The sequence below is a fragment of the Pygoscelis adeliae genome, unplaced genomic scaffold (assembly GCF_000699105.1).
Source record: "Pygoscelis adeliae isolate BGI_AS28 unplaced genomic scaffold, ASM69910v1 Scaffold24, whole genome shotgun sequence".
Lineage (NCBI taxonomy): Eukaryota > Metazoa > Chordata > Aves > Sphenisciformes > Spheniscidae > Pygoscelis > Pygoscelis adeliae.
This window is the reverse complement of record NW_008824806.1, coordinates 5786377-5805528: the sequence shown is the minus strand read 5'-3', so window position 1 is coordinate 5805528 and position 19152 is coordinate 5786377.

Genomic DNA, 19152 nt, shown 5'->3' with positions numbered 1-19152 from the left:
AGTTTGGAGGTGTCCTACTGAATGGAGCAATGGAGATACCAGCTTCTGTGTGCAGGCTTTGGTGTGTTGTGCTCCTAGCAGCTATCAAAACATTGCTAAGAATGGAACATAACTGAAAAGACAGATCTGAATGAAAATGTGGCTTTGCACAATCTGGATAGATGGTGAAATTAAACGCATGTCAAAATACAGTGATGCATGTAGGAAAGACATCACCCTAATTTCATTTGTAAAATGAGGGGTTCTGACCTAACCTTTACCAGTTTGGAGAGAGACTTTGGGGATACAATCAATAATTCAATGAAAATGACAGCCCAGTGCTCAGCACTAAACAACAACAGCACTAAACAACAACAACAAAATTGCAAATGTTAGGAACTATTGGTAAAGCAGTAGAGAACAAAACAGAGTTCATCATTATGCCTTTATATAAATGCGTGGCGCGTCTGTGTCTTTGTACTGTTCTGTTCTTTTCATCTCAGAAAGAATATAGTAGAACTGGAAAAAGGTTCAATTGTCCTTGATTGTCAAGGGCTATCAATATATGGGACGTGTGCTGTGCGAGGAATAACTAAGCAAGCTAAGGTTCTTTCTGGAAAAGAGACGAATTACAGGGGATGTGCTAGAGGGCTATAAAATCAGGAGTGAGGTGGAGAGGATGGATGGGGGTTGATGGTTCACTGTCTCTTCCACTATAAGTACTAGGGATCATCAAAGCAAGATAGTCGGAAGAAGCTTCAAAACAAACAGAAGTAGGCTATTCTTCATGCAGCAGGTAATATGTCAGTGATACTGCCTGCCAAAGGATGCAGTGAATACTAAAGGTTTAGGGGGTACCAAGGAGAGACTGGACAGGTTATCTCTCACATGAGAGACTGGGAAAGTATCATGGAGGAGTATAGTCTGTTCTTGCCTTTTGCTTAGTCCTCCCTAGTTTACCCCCTTATGGCAGGTGTAACCTCAATCCCTGCCTCCTGTTGACCTTGGCTATTCATTGAGTAGCAATGCCCTGGTGAAGGGACGATTCTTCAAGTCTGGTGGACTTGGCAGTGCTAGGTTAATGGTTGGACTTGATGATCTTAAAGGTCTTTTCCAACCTAAATGACTCTATGATTCTATGATTCTTGGCCTTTCTATTTTTTTTTACATTAATGCCGTTGCTAGACTGCATTTAACTCCTATTGACCTATGTACTAACTAATGTGCCTTTATGTATCAGGCCAATAAAGTTCTGATTCCAGAGGTGTTCTTGTGTCCGTCAGTATAAATATGCCCTTTACGTTCACAGTCCAATTCTTCTCTTTTGTATTTTTTCTATCTGCGCTTTTCATGCCTGTGCTATGTAATTTCTATTGCAAAACAAAGGAAATGCCTTTGTAATACACAAGGAAATCTAATTTGCTTTTCACAATGGACCTAAAACCAGTGATTGATGGGTTTCAGTAATTAAATTCTGCTACCTGCAAGTTGCTGAATTTAACATTTAGGAAGGCAGGGGGGAATGGGTGAAAATGGAAAATATATGAACAACTTTCATGTCTTGTGCTACAGTGTTCAATATTCCACCCATTTATGTTTGAACAGGTGAACAACTTTCAAATACATGAAGATAACCCTGTACATTGGGGAGGAAAAGACTGATAATTATCCTGCCTATTGAGGGAGGAATGATTGAGCACTGAATGTCAGTATACATTGTCTCAGGAGAAGAAAGAAACAAAAATTGTGGGTATTGGACAAGTCAGAAGTTGTAAGGAAGATAGAATCCTTTGACAATGATGGTATATTTTAGCTCCATGTTGCTGTTAGATCTCATGCTGTTCTCAGGGTACCTCTACACAGCACAGGGTCTCATCGTACACAGGTACTCAAGGTAAATCTGGCAGATGCACACAGGTAGCAGAAAGCTTAACCCCAAGAGTCTGCTGCTATGTGAGCACTAACATATTTCAGTTCTCAGTTTTTCTGTTGGAGCTTGCTGTGTCTCTGTTCAGAAGACCGCTCAGTGCCCAGCAGACTTGCCTTCATATTAAGCAAGGCAAATGATATACATTACCTATGGTTCATTCTTTTTCTCAGCCTCTCTGCAGGGAAGAAATAGTGTATGCAGTGTAGTATTTTATTTATGTATTTGAACACCTTAGACTGGTCTATGGTAGATGGACTTCCCCTACTTGAAGTTTATCAAGAAAGCTAGACATCCTTCTAAATTCTGTGTTATAGCTAGAAGTCACCTGGAAGTTACAGCCTTCATGCAGATGTTACTGCATGAGACCCACTGACCTCATCAACATCGCAGACGTCAACTAAAGGAACAGGGAAATACCTTCTGGTCTTAAAATCTACGAATAGCTGAATCACTTAACTGGCTGAAAAAGTCTTGATGGCCAAAATAGATGTCAGTATGTATGGCAAATTTGTAAGCACTCTGCTACTGAGCTGCATTATAGCTTGGTGGGTTTTTTAGCCTTCATTTATATGTTCCCCTGACAGAACATCATCTACAGAGCCCTAAGATCTTCGGTGCCTGGGACAGTTAGTGAATATTCAACTTGCTTTTGTAGTGCTCCACAGCCTTGTCAACTGGAAGCAGGGGCACATGAAGCCAGGCTGGAGATTGAATCCAAGAACAAAGCAGTGGTGGATGCACTCTGCAAGCAGGATTCTTCCCAGTGGGTTAACATGTTTATTTTGTGGTAGCTTAATTTTCTAGCTGATGATCTGTAAGAGACAAGGCCCAAGTGACTGTGCTGTAAGCACAGACAATGCCCCAGGGAAAGCTCCAGAAGCCAGCCATGGGCAGGGGCCCGGTATCACTCTCCTTGACTGACTAATGTCTCAACCACTCCTGAAACTGGGGTGAGAGAAGATACTAGAAACCTTGGGCTGGAGCCAATAAATATGGGTGCACATGAGCCTCCTGAGGGCACTCTCCACACCGACACCCCTCCCCCGTTGGCAGGTCCGACGCTGGATCCAGGATTGGTGATCTCTCTCCCCCCCCTTCTGCTTCCCAGCTCTCTCTTTCTCTCTCTCTCCCCCTCCTCCTTCTCACTCTCTGTTTTTGATGTTGCTAAGTAATACAAGGCCTACCTCAACTCCTTGCAAAGCCGCTTAGCTTGTATTATATATTAAGACATAGAGGGTTGATGCTTATAGAAGTGTTCGTGCCATTAAAGTTAGAGTTTGTGTTTGGACCTTGAGTGTTTTTTCACCTTAATCCACACCGAGGGGATTTGCGGACCTTAGTCACTCTCCCCTTCCTGCAGGTGGGACATGACTTGATCTGATCTAATTAAGGCCATTGCCATTGAATTAAAAAGCCATGATGATCTGACTGCATTTGGGAGGCATAACAACTGAAATGTTTGACATATGGGGATATCCACACCTTGGAAATATGGTGCTTTATGAAAAGTAGCAGTAACAGCCAGGTTCTTGTTACGGGCAGAAGAAAGGAGACACCAAAACCATCTCAGATTTACTCAGAGCTGTGACACAACCTCAACATCTTGTAACTTGTTGTGCAATTATTATTTTGAGATAAAAAGTGATGCTATATTTCCTTACTGAGCTCTCTGCTTTGAAAGTGAAGTTCAGCCATACAAAGGATACTACAAAGCCTTTGCTTTTCTGCAGTCATCAAACAGGGGACTAGTGAGGTGAAGACTTCATAGTGACTTTTGCACACAGGCAGTGGTCAAAACAGGACTTCAGGTGTACCAGTACGGATGTCTGCAATTGCCTGCATGGAAAGAAAAAGTTCCAATATGCTGCTATCTGTCCTGTTTCTTGTCTGCAGAAAGTGTTGGGACACTCATTGTATATGCTGCTGGTGAATACAGGGCCATTTTGATCACTGCAGTAGCATAAATTTCATCTGTTGCAGATACCTGAGAAAATAAATGTGGAGGACAAATACCTTCCAAGTTGTAAGCATTCATATCAGAGTGGTGTTTTTAAGAGTGGTTTTAATTTTAAGGACTCTGCTCCTCTTATTCACAACATGGGGGTTGTTTCTCATCAAAAGTCCTCAAATCTCTAATACTTGCAGCTAACAGCTTCCAAGTGAGATAGAGACCAAAAGCTACAGTAGAAACCTAGTCAATGAATGATTAAGAATGGCATGTATATTACAGAAAGTTAAAAACTGCTTGCCAAGTTTTCTCAAAGTTTCTTCTTTCCTTTCCCTTCCCACACTAGTGATGAACAGCTTTGTGCTAATCTAGTTTTGTTTTATAGCTCACGGGGAGCAGTTACATGTTATCTTCCTTTTGATATGTAGAGCTTTTAACCCTGCTTAGCTTAGCAAGAGAGAAATGTATTTCAAACCTGAGTGTTTTCCCCTGTTTGCTTGTAAGCCCATTTTATTTTACTTTAGCTATTCATTTTTGATATTGACTTCTGGATGTCCCCACACTTTAATTGGTTCAGTATAAGACACTTGATGGGCACCATGAGAAAAGGTACAACTTTGGAAGAAGAAAGGTCACTTCTAATATGCATGAAGAGTATTGCATGTCTAAACTATAAATACCCATTTGCTCATTTCACTCATCTAGTGTAAAGGAACTCTCCTTTTTTTTTCTTTATACTTGCATCAGCAGTTTCACATTATTTCTACCTTCTGTCTATTTTGTTATTAAGTAATGGTTACAGCTGTCACAGGTGGTACTGCAGTAATCACAATTATTCAAATGAGAAGAAAAATATTTTTGGTTTAACAAGAAAAAAAACCCAACCAAACAAAAGTAAATAATATGAAAAGCAATCCTGATTCCCTCCCCAAAGAAATCCTTATTTGCATTGCATAAGCACTCAGACAGGTTATTGTGTGCTCTTTCTTGATATTTTTGCTCAGAAATTACCTTCTGCCCAACCACTTTTTATGTCATATGATAAATAAAGTGACAAAAAATGGTCCTTGCTTTGAGACTGAGCCTATTTCTTCAAGGACAACAGAGATTGGTGTAGACTGGCATAACTCTGAAAAAGTGTGCGTTTTATATAGAACCATGAAAACACAGGACACAGCACTGAGAGGAACTGCTGAGCATGAGGGCCAGGGCGAGGATACTGCAGTGTGCCACATCACATCAGGGACTTCAGCCTACATCTATTTCTGGCCAGTATATACCCATTTATTCTGGTGTCAACATTGTTACTTTAACTAGCTTTTCTCCTTCAGACATACTGGCCCATCTCCCAGGATGCATTTATTAAATGCAATATTATTAAATTTCATTTCAGACTCTCTTTTGCCAATGCAAAACAAGCCAAAATCTCATGTCTCTTCTTGTATGGCTCAGCTCAGCTCCCTGCCCAACAGCGCTCTGGATGCTTCCACCTGCAGTAAATGTGACAGTGTTGCACCTGCAGTGCATACACTTGTATATACTCTCCCAATAACTTAGAACCCTTGGGTGAGTCCAAGGACAACTGACTGATAAACAGAAATCTCAGAAGGATGTGGGAAACAGAAGCCTGAGTTTATAGTTCAGGTTACATGGTGTGTGATTTTTCTTTTCCAAATCAAGAAAGTCAATGTTTGATAAAAAATGTTTTTTGTTAATAAACTTAGTTAATAAACAGGAACATAAGACCTTTGCAACCCGTACTGGCAGCAGACTGAACCACCAAACTCTGTGCATTTCTCCAATAACACCAGCAACAAAAAGAACCACGGAAAGAGTATTTTGACAAAATGTGCAGATGGCCTATAAAGTATTTGACAGTTTTTCTGACCGCTAAGGCAAACAGGCTCTGGAGAATTTGGAAAGAAGGAGCAAGAGGTACTTCACTGCATTAGTGCTAGGAATTACTGTCCAGTCCATTAGTGACTAAGGAAGATGGTAGTGTCTATTAAAGATAAATGTTTAAAAAACAGGAGAACTTTTCCAAGATCTCCAAAAGCGCAGGCTAGGAATGTATCATGGAAACCCAGGGAAAAGGGAGATGGCTGGAAGACTACTAAATTTATGATAATACTCAAAAAGCAAGAGAGATAGCATAGATGACATAGAGAATGGCTAACCTGCCATCAGTACAAGGTAGAACAGCAGAAAATCTGATGAAAGATTAAATCTGAAGAGAAATAAAAGATAAAGGATAAACTATGTAAATATGAAACAATATGATTTTATGACAAAGAGGTCTTGTGAAACAAACGATGTATTTTTTTTATTTTTAATTTAAATTTGGTTTATCAAGATCGATGGATAGCCTTCTTTAAGACATTTGACTTAGCACTGCATTTGACCCTTATTTAAAAAATTGCTTCTTATAATATCAGTATTGAATAAGTGAAATGGGATTAAGCACTGCCTAAATGATAGATCTCAAGGAATAAATACACAGAGGGAAATGTCACCGAATGGGATTATTCTATGGGTTTAAGGTTTATAAAGTCCTGATTCCAAAACTGCTTTCACAATGTGCCAGGAAGTGCCACCTGGGGATGTATACACTGGAGAACACTGATGAGAAATGTGGAAATGATTTAACTTCCACATGCTAGAAAAAGATTAACACTAGAATAACACCTCTCGTTCTGGCACCTTCATTTTAAAAAGTTGTTGAGAAATTGGAGACAATGATAGAGAGACACAAAAATTATGAGAGACCTGGAGGAAATGCTTCACAAAGAAAAACTCACCAAGCTCAGTCTGTTTATCAGACACAAGACTTGGTGACAGTGTATAAATATCTTAATGAAGAAAAAATCCGGTTTTCTAAAGGACTACTCTGGAATCACTTTCTGGAAGCAGAAAGCAGGGAAATTAATCTGAAAAATACAGCACAGATTTTTAGTAGTGATTTCCATTACAGCAGATTATTCACAGGAGAGGTGGATTTTTTTCCATTGCTTAGTATGTTCATCAAGATTTGATACCTTTGTAGAAACTATGCTTTTGTCAGAAACAAGTCTTTAGGCTCCATGTAAAAGTGATGTATAATTGGCCTGTGATATAAAGACCAGACAATCTAATGGCCCTTTCCGGCTTCATGTTTAATGAATCTCTAGGTGATTTTTAGAGAATTCCTGTACATGTAGTACTGAAATACATGTATGCTAGCCGCAAAAAAGTATAAAAGGGCTGTACACAACTCAACCAAGAAATGAAGTGCCCTAAACTCTCAAGAGGACCCTTTTGTAGAAGCAGCAAGAAACCCCAGCCTCTCTTTCAGCAGTTGAATAAAGGCCAACTATTCAAAAAGATGAAAAATTGGCACCTTCTGTTGCTGCCAGTAGGTCAGTATAATACCCATAGATTAGTGTGTGCTCACCTGTGAGTCAGTTTGACTCCTGGGCAAACAAAGGCTGTGTCTCAGGAGACCACAAAGCATTACTGAGACAACCAATCCCAAATGTACATGGAGATTTAGCAGGCAAAAGGGGGGAAAAAGGGTGATCAGGTGAAAAAGGGAATGTCTCTGGAGTTATGAAATTACTGATTAATACAAAAACCTTGTGGCCAGCTTGCAAGGATATTGGATTTAGCAGAAGAATTAGTGAGAGTTAAACAAACTTGTATTTATGTAAAGACACACATCACAGTGAGTGAAAGAACATTTCTTTAAAAAACTGATTGATTTAATTTCCGTCTTTCACTAGGAAACTATTCCTTATAAAGAAAGAAAAATTTAAGTCCTTTGCAAAATCTGAGATCCATTCAATATCCACTCCCTCCCTGAAAGTCTTGTCACACTTTTTTCCTCTTAATCAATGATTTGTAAGACGGCCAAGCTTTAATCAAAGGAAATGTTATTATTCTGCAGGTAAAAGTGCTTGCAACATGCCAAAGGCTGGTTTTTTTAAACTTTAATGGATAAAGTGTAGAGAGCAAGTTTCATTAGTCTACAGACAGAAAGCATTTATTTATCATTAGGTGTGAAGTCAAGAGTTCTGTAAGTTTGCTAACAATTCTGATGAGTTCCAGATAAAATTGTAGGAATGATCATAAATAATACCCCGAAACCTTAGAATATTGCCTGTGAGGAAAGGAGAGACTCTTTCTGTCTGTAATAATTAAAAAAAAATGCCCAAAGTCTAGCATTCAGATTCAAGTTAAATAAAGGTCTTCAAAGATTTAGACTTTTCTGTGGCCAGAAGAAACTCCGTGAATTCACTGGGAGATGTTCACACTTTGTGGTCAAGGACTGGGGGACAGGGGGAACAGAACAGTTCCCCAAAGCTGCTGTTTCCTGCAATATTAACTGAATTATCTGAAGCTTCCTGTTCTGGCAAGCCAGGTTGGAAATTTTGGAGGAAAGATCTTTCTCCTGAGATTTCAGGCACTTTCACTCTGGATTGCAGCTATATCACTGACAATTTTATTTTCACAGTTCTTGTGGTGGTCCCAGTTGGTAAGTGCAAATAAGTCAAAATCCCTTACTCACCAGTTTATGAATTTTATAAAAATTTTTGTTATATTCCACCAGCAGACAAAGGTGCACAGAGAGTGAAAAGATTAAGAGATAAGAAAGAAGCATATATTATGCTACAATGTTAATATGTGATATGATGAATCCTGGTTCCAATTTAGGGAATTAAAAGTAAAAATGATTAGTTCAAAAACACTTAGTTCATTTTACTTCAAATATTTCATTACTACCTCAGATGAATCAGGAACCTGGTCTGTATTATCTGAAAGCTGCTTCTCAGATGTTTTTGCAGTTACCATACTTTGAAAACTCCATAATTTCCAGGGAAAGGCTGATCTTGGCTTTTCTTAAAACATAACTCCTAAAAAACTGAAAGGCTTGAGAAAATACTTTATGGCTGTTATTATTTAGTTTGGAGAAAAGGAGGCTGAGGGGCGACCTCATTGCTCTCTACAGCTTCCTGAGGAGGGGAAGTGGAGAGGGAGGTGCTGATCTCTTCTCCCTGGGATCCAGTGATTTCTATTCTATTCTATTCTATTCTATTCTATTCTATTCTATTCTATTCTATTCTATTCTATTCTATTCTATTCTATTCTATTCTATTCTATTCTATTCTATTCTATTCTATTCTATTCTATTCTATTCTATTCTATTCTATTCTATTCTATTCTATTCTATTCTATTCTATTCTATTCTATTCTATTCTATTCTATTCTATTCTATTCTATTCTATTCTATTCTATTCTATTCTATTCTATTCTATTCTATCTTTATGGTAGCTGTGCTTAGGTCTCCCTGCTGAAATCAGGACTTCTGAGCTATCAGCATTGCTCATACAACTAGAAAAAACAGTCTATCCAGTGTCCAAGTTGACAAGACAGAAGATATAATTATTATTCAAAGCAGTATATTAGTGTTATTTTGCAAATGAAGACTGGAAGTATACAGAGAGCTGAAGGGCTTGTTTTAATACCCCTGTTAATGCTTTTCATTCATGCAGGTTCATCTGGGGCCAAGCCTGGTTTTGCATATACTGAATAACTATTCCAGGACCTCATTTCACACACAATCAGCCCGGCTTACACTGAATTGCTATTCAGCACCTGTTTATTTCCTGTTTCTTTCATAAATATCACCTGCCATTGTGAGCCAGGATATTACCATCTAATCCTGTCACATGCAGCCCCTGCGGCAGAACTGGGAACTGAACCCAGACTCGATCCCTGACCAGTTCCTCACTTACAAGGTCATTTTTCCCTATGGCTGGTAATGGTGACTAAATGGTCAAGGTAATGGTGAGTAATGATAATAGCATTGGCTGCCTTTTGCCAACTTTGTTTTTAATTAAGCCATGGTTCAAGTTAGCATCCCACTCCTATGCTCAATTCATCTGTAATTAGCCAGCCTCTAACAAATATTTACATGACACATATCCTGACATGTTTTTTACTCCCCTGCCATATTAAAGGCTGAAATGACAAACTTTCATTTGCTTTAGCCTGAATCCAGTTTAACATCTCCTGGTTCAGCGAGCTCCTTGGCACATTTCTGCTGAAACCCCGTGTGCATGTGTGCTTTATTGCAAATGCTGAGTAAGCACGGTGATTTACATGAAACGCTGGGCCTGGGGCTACAGCAAACTGCATGGATTATCTAGTCCAACTGCAAATTCACTTTCAAAGGTATATCTATAGCTGCCAGCCATACAGGAGCTTCTGTTCTCTTGACTACATTTCCTCTAGTTCATGTATTAACAGTTGATTGCTTATGAAACTATACTCTTAAAGGAAAAATGTCTGTTAATGTCTCAGTGGAGTGGTGACCAGGGTAATGAAAATCATTACTCATGAATACATTATACAACAACTGAAAAAAAAAATCAAATGTATATAATTGCCGATGAGCATTTGTTCCTTAATAAAAACAACAATAACCACAACAAGTGGTTAAATTACAAGGCATAGTCACTAAGTCAGCACCCTGATATGTTAGGTGCTGTTCAGTCACAGGGTAAATGTAACACCTGAACCCAAAGGCATAAATATAAAAAATAAAATATAAAAAAAAATAAACAAGGAGAGAATCTGTGTAGGTTAGTTGGAAAAGAAATAAGAAATGGCATAACAAAATAAAATCAACTGTGTAATTCACCATTCTTTTCTTTGGGCTTATTCAATTATGCAAAAAAAATTCTTAGAAATAACCTATCTGAGAGGGAAAGTTGATTAAATAAAATCAAACCTATTACTCAAATGAATAATTTACCGTATTTGTGATAGTTTCTTTCTTTTAGTTTTTCAGGCCATAAGATTTATGGCAAGGAACCCAGTGAGTTATATATAAATTAGAAAAAACAAAATTGAGCTAAATTTCCTTCAGTCTTGTGTTGCCTACCATTGACTTTATGGCACTGACAACATTAACAATGGGAGCCAGCACTCTATATACTGAGATGTAATTAAAATACACACAAAGCTCTGGGCCTATATACAAAATACACTGAGAAATTCATGGAAACTGGGCAAAATTCAATACTACATTCTGAACAAGCTTATTCATACCACAGTTCCTCCTACACAGGAGCTTTATTCTTAGTTTTCTCTCACCAAACGAATGGAGAAAGGGTTTTTGTGAAAAAAGCTGAAGGTCACACTACGAAGGCAATATTAAACTAAGGGGAAAATGTGTTGCAGAACTGAAGGCATTAGCATTTAAACCAACCTGATTTAGATGATACAGATGTAAAACTTGATCTTTTCATACGGTGAAGCCTCTTTTATTGTTACCAGCTGTAGCACTGCATCTCCCTGTTATAAATGTTGTGTTTACTCCATTTCCCTTGGAGTGAAGTTCCTGCCTGGCACAGAGCTAGAATTACTGTCCCTATGTCCCTTCTCCCACCAATCACCTATGTTCAGAGCCTGGGGCATGGCCCCTTTGCTGGTGTAACCGAAGTCTGGGTCTAAGTGGGGGAAAAGTCAGGCAGCTGTGCTCACAGCTGGGACAGCCTCTGATCCACCAACCCAAAGCACAGGGCACAGGACAAAAACTGTCCCACTCTTTAAAAGGACAGGTGTAAAAATGGCTCATACTGCTTTCCTTTTCCATGTGAGGAGAGGAAGAACTGTGTGGCAGGGGCAAGAAAGGGCGATGCTTTGCCTGCTGGCACTGGTGAGCCCGTCAGTCCACCCAGATGTTCATAAAACCCCAGCCTGATATACTGAGGCTGCCAGCACTTAGCTTTCCTCCTCACTAATATTTCAGTGTTATCCCATGGCATTACCTCACTGCATTTTTGTCTGTCTGATACATTAGAGCCTTGTGCTAAACTTTGTCCAGAAGAATCTGCTTCACAGTGTGAAAACTGTCAGCGTGAAGTACCCGTGCCAGCTTAGTATGAAAATACATCTTTTAACAGACAAGTGTCTTCTAATGATTTAAGCTCAAGAATTCAAAGTAGTTCGTTATTTCTATAAAACAAACAAAAACAGCCTTGATCGGGGCTTAAATGACCCTTAATTTAATGGCTGGCAAACTGGCAAAATGCCAGATTTTATTACAGATCCTAAATGACTGTGCTTAATTTGTGCCAAGATATCCTTTTTGTCACCCCCCCGAGTATTATCTGAGTTCATTGCCTTATCTGGTTGTAGCTTATAAGCCATAACATTATTTTAGCTTGAAAATAGGGACATGAAAAATGACTGTAACAATCTGGGTATCCATGCATTTACCAGCTGCTCTGCAGATAATACAGGTAATACTGGCAACCTTTGGCTTCTTGTAACCACATTTTAAAGTAAAAGATATCTACTGTAAAATGCACATATCTCTATGTCGAAGTGTGGTTTTGAGGTAACAGAGAAGGTCAGATGTAATTTGATGTCATATTATGCCATGTGTTGACTTAAGAAATTGAGGTGCAAATCTCTTAATAAGATTACTGTAAGATGTACAAGAGCAGGATATTTCACCATGAAAAGACTGCAGGAAGCTTCAAAATGCATTATTGAAGTAAATACTGATGCACATTTAAAATGCCTTTTGAAGAAATTTGCTCTAAGTATTAGCTAATGCAAAGATTTGCACAGGAAAGCACAATTAAAAATCGTTCGAGGTCACAGAAAGATCTAGTTAGGAGAAACTTTCACTTCCTTTTCTTCTTCTTTTCTCTTTCTTTTCCTGTTAAATTGAAAGAACTAAAGCCTAAGAGTCTAAAGCAAGTACCTACAAGACATCTAAATCATACTAAGTCATGTAGATAGCTGGAACAGTAACTGCTTATTCAGCAGCATCAAAAGCTGGATGCTGGACAGGGTGCCATAAACTCAGCTGCCTATGGAACTTGAGAGATGTGAGAGCTGACCTTCAAAATACATTTATTTAAAATATTTTTTGAAAGGTTGGTGATATATGAGGGATGTTTTACTCTCTAACCTTGTAGGTGCCTACATGCAAGAAGATGCGAGCAGTGATGGTGTTGGAGAAGCCAGGAGGAACCCAGTGCAAGGTCTCTGCTGGAAACGGTTCTGACCCACGCTGAAGGCCCAGGGGACAGAAATGCTGCTCAGACCACAGTCTCTGTGAACATATGAGTTTATTTATTCATGATCTACACACGCATACATATATTTTTATTTCTGGGTTTCTGAATCATATACAGAATCCAATCTTTCTAGACAGGAAGAATCATTTCATGGCAGTTCCTGTAAGACACACATCACAAAATATTCCTCAGTTACCTCTTCTCTGAGACCAGTAACTTGTGTTTTGCTAATAGACATGTTCCATAACAGTATCCAGCTTTGATTTAAAGACACACATAGGGAGATAATGTATGAATTTCCCTAATAGTTTGTTATATTTTTTGCTTTTAAAAAAGCAAAAATTTTGAATTTTCTCACTTTAGCTTTTCACCGCAGGCCCTGATGGTTTTTTCTGCATTGAAGAACACTTTAGCACCAGATATTTCCTCTGCAGGAATACTCTCGTGCATTCATACACCATAATCAAAGCTGGGTATTTGATCATCTTCTCCAATGGAATGGGGCTGGGTTTGAGGCCTGAAGCATTCTTGCGTGACATCAGTAGCTTTCCACTTGCTGGGTGAAGAGGTCATCTAGTTAAGTGGCCTGGTATTTAATATATACTCTCCAAATTTTGAAAATGACCTGTATGGAGGACCAGACTGAACTGATGATCGGTGCTGCAGTCATTGCAAGAAGTGGAGCTGCTGAGGGAAGTGAGAGGAGGTTAGTAAAAAGACACACTTCATAACCATAGTGTGAACCTCATTTTTTATAATGAGTTTTCCTTTTCCCGGCCTACCTTCAATCTCTTCTTAAGAAAACAACCAGCACTTGGTGACTGACACAAGCAGATTGGCATCCCTTAAAGCTCTCTTTATCTAAGCACTGAGCTGTTTGTCTTCTAATAGTAGGAGGCAGGCGGGTTTTTTGAGATCCTGCTTATTGCTTGGCTCACAGGAACAAAACAAATCCAGACGCTGCCAACTGTGCAGGGTTTTGTGTCACCCTCTGAAGTGTAAGGAAGGTATAAAAAAAGGGTGTATAATTTGGACAGGGTTTAAAATATATTTTTAAATGCAGCATTTGACTTGCCTTTTTCCTTTTTATTTTTTGCCAATCGTAATGTGTGAAGAGCAACAGCAGTGAAACTGCACTCTGTGTACACTTTGAATGGCGGGCAACTTATCGAAGGAACATGTTTCTGCCAAAACAAACTTGCTTAACTGAGTTTTAATCATAAACACTCAACAAAGGTTTTCTGATGTTTAAAATATTCTTCAGAGATGTATGATACTGTTGGGCTGTGAGCTGCTGCCACCACCTTTGATTAGAGGGCCTAACTGCAGCTGTTCATATCTCTTGTGTCAAGTCAATCACAAAGCTAGAAAGGGAGAAGGTTTGTAGGTGGCCTAAAGTTCCTCCCATCTGTGCAACACACACACACATTTTAATGTATACCAATATAGATTCATATACAAATTTTTACATATGCACATATATATACACACGTGTTAATTTAAAGGTCCATCCTTAAGTTCGTAGACTAATTCTAGGCATATTTGTTATGGTGATGAAATAAATAGGGAAAATTATTTTTCAAGCTTTCTGTTGCTGACTGTTTGCAGTGTTTAGTCTCCAATCCTCATAGAAGAGATCCCGTCCAGCACAGGGCCAGCTGCCCTACATGCGCTCGGGTCACTTGTTACAGGACCCACATTTTCACAGGCCAGTATGTTTCCAGCACTCATTGCTAAGTTGCAAAGTAAGGTTTAAGCCTGTAGACTTTGATCTATACCTACGCATAGCTATATCAATTAAGAATGTCAAAAGATTCCTACCCCTAACATAAAGGTTCCACATTTTTCCTCATGCTTTTCCTGGAAGGTTCACTGAGAGTGTGCTATCACCAGGAATTATTGGACCTGTGATATGTTTGCTGTGAAGATGACTTGCACCTGGACATCTGTCTGAGGCATCCTTGGCACTGATTATTCTGCTGTAAAGTGTGTCCATATGTATGCTCAGTGACCCAGGATTTTCAGATACATAGAAGTATCTCTGATGTGGCTGCTAGACATCTGGAAATCCTGGACACCTGACCAGACTTCAGATTCAACCTGGCTAAAATATCTGGGGAAAAATTAAGGCTTGTCAGAGAAACCTGGCTGTACACCACCTGCCTTGGTACAGCTTCACCATAAGAAATCAAAGAGTAAAACAGATACGTGTAAACAAGAATACAGAAAACAACATTTTTTTGACGTCTGAAAAATATTCCTCCTGCGAGAAAGCTTATCCTCCTGAAGAAATTGGCATAAACTGTACTGTGACTCCCCAAGGGGTCTGCTGATATCAGCAAATCCACCCGAAAGCAGTCACTTAAGGAGTTCCTAGATGTTTTCCAGAGTCATTTGAACTTCTGGGATTTTCAGTCTGAAATCCTGTTTCCAGACATCTAACCCCTGGATACTGTACAACCCCCAAAAATGTTTATTTTGAACTCCGAGACTCTCTTTACTGAGGCTACTAGAGGACTTTTGTACAACAGTAATCAACATTTCTCTCAGAGTGGAATCAAACACTGCCCAATTAGTCTGGTGCAAGGCAGTGTTTGTGTATGAATTATAACTAATGCGGAATTTAAAGGGAATTGTTCCGTTCCCAGGTTAAGTGCTGCTGGTGAAATTAGCAAATCTGATTCCTTTTTTCCCTCAAGGCATGAAGCTGGAGCAAAAAGCAAGAAGAGAAGGAAGCAGCTTCTGCATTTTTCTTCTAATCAGCCATGCGTATTAGTGTATAAGGCAAGACAGGAAGGTAATATGAGAATCAGGCAAGCAGCCAGATGACATTGTGTAAGGCATCTTTGTATAACTGCCAGCTAGTGTCTTATAATATTGAACACTGAAGTTTCTATTTAGCAGTGTTGATTGAATGGTGGAAAAAAAAAAAATCCAGGCAAGGATAATGTCTGTAATCAGCACTGCACGATTGCTATTGTCTATGCTTGGTATACTTAATGGAGAAGCTAATTACCATGTGTTCATTTTTTATTACGTTTACTATATTGCTTGGAGAAGTAATATGATTTTTTTCCCCTCCATGGGTTCACAGAAAACAAACAATACAAACAAAACCACGATGGATCCCCTCTCTCCACCCCCAGCCCTAATTAATTCTCATTAGGGCCACCGTTTTTATTTCCAAGAGGAAGTCAGAAGGCGAGGATAGCATGCCTGATGAGCTCGCTAACCTAGCCCAGTGTGTGCTTGGACTGGGCTGCTGATGCGTTTGAATGTGACAGGAAGGAAACTGCATAAACCCGATGCACAGTAGATTCATTTAACTTCTCTGAGACACATTCATTTACCTACCACTTCCCATGCAGCTTTACAAAAACAAAAGGGCAAAGTATCCCTGAAAAGTGGTGGACTGACAACTTTCTGCATGGTTGGAGCGGAGCAATGCCATGGAAGCACACCCCCAGAATGATATGACAGTGCCCTAAAAATTTTTGACCCAGTCCTACAGTAGCTTGGTGTGAGAATGTTGGTCCCTCCGTGATCCTCAGGCCCTGACTGCTGTTGTGGGGCATCTGCACCACCAGCGCAGGCAGAGGTCCCTGCAGGACACCGCCTGTGGCAACGCCTCCTTTTAACCAGTGGCTTCGTGGGCAGAACACATTCTTGGGTCAAAGCCTTCTGCTCCTGGAGGGAAGTGGATGCCCACATCCTTAGCGGGCATCCCAGCTCCCAGGCTTAGACATGAACAAAGAATATCTGTCTTCCTCGGTAAGGCTGTTCTCCTTTGTGTAAAATACTTGAACAGCTACTGGGAAGAGGACTGGAACTTCACCCTGACGGTCAGTCCCCTGCTAACTTACCTATTGACTCCTCTCCTTGCCGATGAATAATTATTCCATGAAAAGTGAGCATGTAGGGCCTTCTGTGAGTCAGGCTCTTGGGAATTTATATCTCACTTAATGTCAATGTATGGCTTTCAGTGAGAGCTGTGTCCCAAGAGCCTGATTTTTAAGTGTGTTTGGGAACTGTAAGATGCAGATGGTGATACCGAGCGGGATCTTTCTGAAGTGCCTTTGTGTTCCCACCTCCCATTGGAAAGCAGCTCCGTCTAACTCTGAGAAATATCTGATTTGCATTGACTGTGCTTGGGGGGTTAACACAGGCATTAGCATAACCACTGCCAAATTGGTATAATGCTATTGAGTCCCATGAATTGCTGTGTGGCCCCTGGGAGAGGTTAGGATCCTGCTCAGGTCCCGTTACTTTTCCTGGAAAGATTGAGTTCCCCAGTCACCCTGCGTTTAGAGCATGCACAAGGTATAGTGTCCCCAGGGACCTGAACGGCAATCATCAGATGCTGATTAGACCAATATTAATACCGAGGCATAGCTAAAAAAGTGTCAGTCAAACTGAACTCAGTGCTGATTTTAACAAGCAGGTTCACAAAGTCTGGTCCTCCCACACCGAAATAAATAGGAAGATGTTACAGTATTTATAGACTGGATTTCAAAAAGCAGAAGCAGCTAATGCACTCTCTTTATTAGGCACACTCCCTAGTGCCTGCAAATTGCTGTATATTTCAAGCCTTATTTAATTTTTAATACAGCAATCCGTTACGTAATCAGGTATATTTTGAGGGAAACTTATTATTGCGTCTTGCTGTCTGACTGGTTTCCCTCTAAGAGTTCGGCAAGCTATTGCATGTGGTTTTTATGGGCAGGAACTCCTCTTCTTTTCTACCGCTGAAGCTGAAATTAGAATGTCCTACTCAATGTATGCAGTATATTAAGCACAAAGAAGCAGTGTCTGACAGGGTGGTGGGTAAGGGGACAGATTACTTCTCTACCACGCAGAGAGGGAGTGAAGACTTCCTGTTCAGGAGGATCAAAATCTTCCTGAAGATTTTGATGTAAATATTGGCTGTTCCCCCATATGGTTCTCTATTGGTGCCACACACTTAGGCAAGGTAAGTAGGAAAGACCAAATGAAGATAAAGCATTTCAGTGCCTGTGAGACATGGGTAGAAGGTCCCTGAAGAGTTTGATTGCTCCTAGGTCCATAAATCTTCTTAAAAACATGAAACTGAGATATGTAAGGCAGACCTGGCTCAGGATCCTACGTTCCTGCTCTGCCCTCTTATGCTATGGGAGGTGGGGGATGTTGGAGGGATGGATTTAACAGTAATCTACATTGGAGGTGCAATTTCATTTACATTCATTATAATTAAGTTTCCTCAGAGAAATGGAAGTTAAATATTTGAGAGAAACTTACAGCAGGCTTCTGTCTCTGAATCAGTGCGTGTTGCCAAACAGGGAGTAAACCTTATCAGAGCTCAACCTCTCTCTCCCAGAAAGGGGATGAACAGGAATTACAAGCTTCAAAAGAGGGATGTAAATCTTTATGATTGCAGGGCACCTTCCCTGGGATGGTGGGTGCTGTAAGGGAGCAAACCCTCCTGCTTTTCCTTAGACTTCCATCTGACTTTTGCATCTCTTTTAAGGAAGCATGAAGGTTTTGTCTGAGCTCTTTTAGATGCTCGATTTACAGGCTACTTACAGATCTTCTTGCTTTAAACCCTCTGCTTGTGTAACCTTGTCGGTGCCTACAGTCAGGACACAGTCTCAGCCTAAGGTCTGGCCCCATTTTATACTTTGGGTGTAATCTACTTCCTAAATACCTTATCTGATAAAAAGTATCAATTGAAATGTCTTTTCTGCAGACAGGATTTCAAGTTCTTGAAATAATAGATGTTTTCACATACAAAAGATCTGCTTTTACTGAAAAAGAGATTTCTTCCAAGGAAAAAAAAACAGAAAAAATCTCAGCGTTCTGTAGTTCTCTGTTACAGAACATCAGAACACTTACTTTGTGTGTTTAGACTTGCAGTGATAACAAAGGACATGTTGAAGAAAACAGCGACTGAAATTACAGAAGCAGATTTCATTGGGCCTCTTGTGCAGGAATAAGCTTTCTGCTGGCCCCTATAGTCACCTTCCTGTGTCTGTTGTCACAAAGATGCTCTCAGCCTTTCTTCTGAGTTCTTCTGCAAGGTGTGGGAGGGAAAGAAGTGAAGCAAATATCTAAGGAAATATCCCATATGGCCTATTTAGGCATGCTAGTAGGGGAATTTAGCCTGAACTACATTGGCTGGACTGCTTGCCGTATTCAAGGTAAGTTTAGAGCTAGCTTGGTTCTCTTCCACTATATCACAGTATGCA